This window comes from Callospermophilus lateralis, unplaced genomic scaffold (genome assembly GCF_048772815.1).
Source record: "Callospermophilus lateralis isolate mCalLat2 unplaced genomic scaffold, mCalLat2.hap1 Scaffold_707, whole genome shotgun sequence".
NCBI lineage: Eukaryota > Metazoa > Chordata > Mammalia > Rodentia > Sciuridae > Callospermophilus > Callospermophilus lateralis.
In genome coordinates this window covers 687,126-692,622 of record NW_027515179.1, presented here as the reverse complement: position 1 = coordinate 692,622, position 5,497 = coordinate 687,126, and positions in this window count along the sequence as shown.

Genomic DNA, 5,497 nt, shown 5'->3' with positions numbered 1-5,497 from the left:
TGCTCTTAAGAAATACATATGAAAGAATACAGCAATTCTGTCTCTGAGTAATGCAAGCATAAGAGAAAGATGATAAGAATATTAAGTAAGCCTCAAAAATCTGAGGATCATGAAATAAATAAATTCTTGGCAAGAAAATATCAATCAATTTTGATGTAAAGTCAAAACTAATAAGCATTCTAATTTACCAAATCTTAATGATTTTATATATTAGAGAAAAGAAGTCAGAATTTTAAGCAAATACATGAGAAATGGGTGTGCACAACAAGGTTTAACCTCAGAAAATTTTATACATCCCCTGTGTCTGTCCATGTGTCTCTCTCATGTCTTTCCAGTGTGACATCAAAAAAAAATGAAGAACAAGTTTTTGAGTAATTATATTTAGGTCTTAAAAAAGGTTAAAGAAAATAATTAGCTCTCTTTATCTATTTTTTAGAAGTAATTTTCCTTCGTATTTCTTCAATAATTAATGATTACCCTGTGCTTGTTACTGATAATACATAATGTGTAGAACCACCCAGAATGAGAGCACTATTTAAATAATGTCAGAACAAAAAGTGCTACAGAAGAGTAGGAACTGAAAAACAAGGCCAAAGCCAGTGCAGGACCACACAGCATTTAGGGGTATATCAAAGAGGAATGGAGTTGGTCTTAAGAGGTCTGACTTCCCTTAGCCAAGACAAATAACTAGTACAAACTGTCTTAAAATATTTTTCTTCAAATCTTATAATTTAATGGATACATGGTAAGAATCCAGAAGTTAAATGTAAACTAGCAAATTTACATTCATTTCTGGGACACTTTTACTTCTAGTTCTATAGATTAATTAATTTTAATGCCTTCCTAGATATGGTAGATAACTTTTTCTTATTCAACATTTATCAGGTAATTTACAAAGGACTCCATTACAGAATTCAGTCATTTTTAAAAATTCATAAAGCAACAGATGAAATTGTTTAAAACACAGACACAGTAATATCACAGGATATAAAGTCTGTATTGACACGATGGCCTTTATGTTTAGCTCATAGTTTAAAGAAAGGTTGACTGACTTGTATGTTTAGTTTTAAATCTTATCTGAAAAAACATGAAACAACTTCTCCTGTGTCTTTAGACAGAGAGACTGGTGGTAACACAGGGACAACTGTGGGTTTGGCACCTTTATTCATGATCACTTTTTACTTTGTGGAAAGACTTAAAACTCTTTCAAGATTCACATTCCCACTCAGCAGTAGGGAATTTTATTTTTTCATGTTCTGTCTCCCCTTTTCCATATCTCATTTCTCTCATTTTAGAATCATGTTAGGAAAATTTAATCTCCTTGTCTAATCTTCTGTTTTCATTCTGAAGGATCTTTTCAACATTATCTTTCAGATTTTAAAATAGCCATCTATTTTTTTAAAAAAAAATTAATCTTGTTCTTAATATACAAGTTCTCTGCCTTCATTTTTGAGTTTTGCACCTGGTGAGATGTGATTCATTGAGTTCAGGTTTAAAAAAATAATCTTTAAGTTATAAAGTTTCAATCATATATTTTAAGATAAAGAAACAGTTTTAAAGGTATTGCTATAATATTTTAAGTACAATAATTTTAAATTACAAATATTTAAAATACATTAAATTTCTTTCTCATTTGGCAATCCTAATGAAGGCAAAATGGCTCATTCTCTTTTTGCTTATAATTTTATTCTATTAAATATGCCTTTACATTTATTATTCATGTAAAATGATTAATAAAAATTCATCACTGGTTAAGAGACATGAATCAGCCAAGAGGCAAGTTAAATAAAAATTCAAGTTTGTCTCCATACACAAAATAACTCTCTAAGCATACTTTTTGCTGGAAAAAATACTTCAAGATGGCAAGTAGCACGAACAAGTGTGCTGAAGGCTGAAACTGATTCTGAAAGCTAATGCCTCTCCCAAAGCACACCATCACAAAGTGAAGATTTCTAAAGTCTGGGAGACTAATGTTGATATTTTTGATGGAAACACGTACTCTTGTGATACTAACAAATTGTAGAGGAAAAATGATTCTTAAAACCCATGAAATGCAGGAACCCCAGAGTTCTGAAAACTATCTCAGATGTAAGTCACACAGTATACCTGCCTGACCATTAGATTTTGTTCACTTTAGACCTTTTAGAGTGGGAAATAAACATTGATTAAATAAATCACTGAGATGTGGGGTTCTAAACAACATTTATTTTCTCAACTATACAGTCTAAAACATTACTCATAATGGATTAAAGCACAAGTATCTGGGACATATTTTTCAAGGCTTTTTAATTTTATTAGAATATACATTTAATGTGCCACATTCTTTTCCAAATTTCTTATGGAACAATATCAAAGATTTGACATTATGCTTGATGATACTTAGGGAGTCACTTAAAGAACTGTAGAGTCATTCCACTCACACTAAGACAATATCATATTTACATAAAGAGTGAGTTTTTTGGTTATTTGTGGTATAAGGTACAGATTCTATTCAAAACATTAGCAAAAGAAAATACAATCATTGTCAGATGAAGTCCTGACATATAAAAATAAAATAACTTTAAAAAATTCCAAGCTGGGCATGGTGGTGAATGCCTGTAATCTTGGTTGGCTGTAGAGACTAAGGCATGAGAATTGCAAGCTCAAAGCCAGTCTCAGAAATTCTGCAAGATTAAGTCTCAAAAAAAAAAAAAAAGAAAGAAAAAAGAAAGAAAGAGCTGGGGTTTGGCTCAGTAGTTTAGCACCTGTGGGTTCAATTCCTGATTTAAATAATAATACTAATAATAGTTCTAAATGACATCATGATAAACACAATAAACATTTGTAACTGAATTTCTTTTTGGTACTGGGGCTTAAACCCAGAGCCTTGTGAATGTGAGGCCAGCACTCTACCAACTGAGTTTTATCCCCAACCCTTTAACTGAACATCTTACTAGACTCTAGCTTCCTTCTGTGACCTTTGTGCTTTTGCTATTCCTTCTCTTATTCTCTACTTTCTGCCAAAATTTTCTTCAGAAACGAAAAACTCACTCCTTCCACAAATGACCTTCATAAAGGAAAATTTCTGTACATCTTCACCCCTTTGGTAAGGATTGTCAAGTCTTCTGTTATGACTTAAAAACTCTATCCTATTCTTTAATTTGATACTTCTGCCTGTTTTTCTGTCCTTTTGTTTAAAATTGTGATTTATAAGTGTATAGTTACAATAATGGTTTACATTGCTTCCTTGCCTTAGAACAAATAAGCTTTTTGCACACTTATCTATAAACCCCAATACTCATGCTTTGATTTTTCTTTGTATTCAGCTACATCACCAAGGTGGCTACAGGTCTTAATGCAAGCAGTTTCTGTTTGATCTGGTCCTGGCTTCCTCCCTCCCATGTATGGTGTCCAAATTTTTTTTGTGCTTGGTGAGACTTTTAGTGAGGTTACATCTCATATACCAGTTTTGATGTAATGAGATGTTTTTTGCAAATGTGGTGGACGTGATAAGTGGATGTGATATTGGGACTTCATGGGGATAAGTGACTGCAGTGTGTACCTGTCCTGCTATGAGGTCTTCTTCATGGTATAGAAACATTGTCTTATCCCTTGTTTACAAAACTTGAAATGATGGAGTATACAAAACCAAGCTTCATGTAGTTCTGATCTCAAAAGTTATGACCACTGCATGTCTACATTGTATAGAGCGTTTGCTTTTTTTCAGGGCTACTTTACTTTAGAGAACTCTAAAAATTTCTTTCATAACATATAAGTAAAAAAAAAAAACAGGGCTGGGGATGTGGCTCGAGAGGTAGTGTGCTCGCCTGGAGTGTGTGTGGCCTGGGTTTGATTCTCAGCACCACATACAAACAAAGATGTCGTGTCCACCAAAAACTAAAAAAAAAAAAAGAAAAGAAAATTAAAATTAAAATTCTCTCTCTCTCTTTAAAAAATAAATAAATAAATAAATATTTTTAAAAAAGAAAAAGAAAACAATGTTGGGCATGTTCAAATTTTCCAGAAAAATCTGAGAGCAATTATTAATGATTGACAGATAAGTAAACTGAGAATCCCCGAGTAAAATGATATATCATAGTTTATAAAGTTATTAAGTGCGAAAAGCTAAGATTCAAATGAAATCTAGTAAAGGTTTTATACCTAAAAAATACTATAATATTTACAAAGTCTTACACCAAATACATTATGAGGCAAGGCTATTACTTTATTGGCTTCTCCATTTAATATTTTCATTTTAGAAACATTCTATTAGTAGTAATAATAGTATTTCTGATGATAAATATATAAGAAAATATTCAACACCTTCAACATCCACAATGTTCAATAGAAACCATGTAGAGTTTTTATTCCTTTATATCAGATTTTTAGAAAAAGCATTTATAATCTGATAGTTAAAATCATTTTTTAAATTGTGGTAGTATAAACATTGTTGTAGCTGCATTCTTTTAGTATGCTGTGATGCCCTTCAGAATATGAATTCATGAAGAAAATGTTCTTTTTATACACAATGGGATAATGCTCATCATTTAAGAGAATGAAATCATGGCATATGCAAATAAATAGATGGAGCTGAAGAATATTATGCTAAGTCAAGTAATCCAATCCCCCGAAACCAAATGCTGAATGTTTTCTGTGACATAAAATTTCTGATACGTAATGGAAAGGAGGGAGAAGCATGGGAGGAACAGAAAAAACTATAGATAAGGCAGCGTGGAGGAAGGGCAAGAAAGGGAGCATGGGGATAGGAAAGTGATGGAATGAGATGGATGTCATTATCCTAAGTACATGTATGAAGACATGAATGGTGTGACTCTGTTGTGTACAAGAGATATGAAAAATTGTAGTCTATTTGGGTAATATGAATTACAATGCATTCTACTGTCTTTTATAATAAATTAGAATAAAATCTAAAAATTATGTCATAAAAGATTGTGAGCAAATTCAGAGGAAATCAAATATTTAAATACAAAAATAAAAAAGCATGTTTATATATGTTGAAATGTTGCATATATTCCCATATATTCCATTGTGGAGTTTGTAATACTCAAGAATAACTGTAACATATTATGAAAAAAAAACCAAATACTTTTTAAGCAACTAAAATATATTCATTTATTAAAAAATAATATATTGTCTCATTTAAATCTATTCTTTGAGATACAGAAAGACAGAATACAAAGAGTGATTATGAAAGTAAAACAAAATAGGTAGAAGTGGAAAACTAAATATACAAATGAAGAAAGAAGTCTTAATGCACTAGAGAATCCACACTAAAAATAAGAAAAGTAGTGAATGCATGATAAGACAGTGAGGAATGACAGATTATGTATCCTCTGATAAATCTCTGAAAACTTACTTTCTTGGGATAAAGATAACATATGAAACTATTTCTCACAAGTTTAGACACGATTTTGTAATTACTTATTCATGAAATTTTATTAAACAATATCAATTTTAGATACTTCCTGAAATTTTTCTCCAAGTCAATTAAATCTAA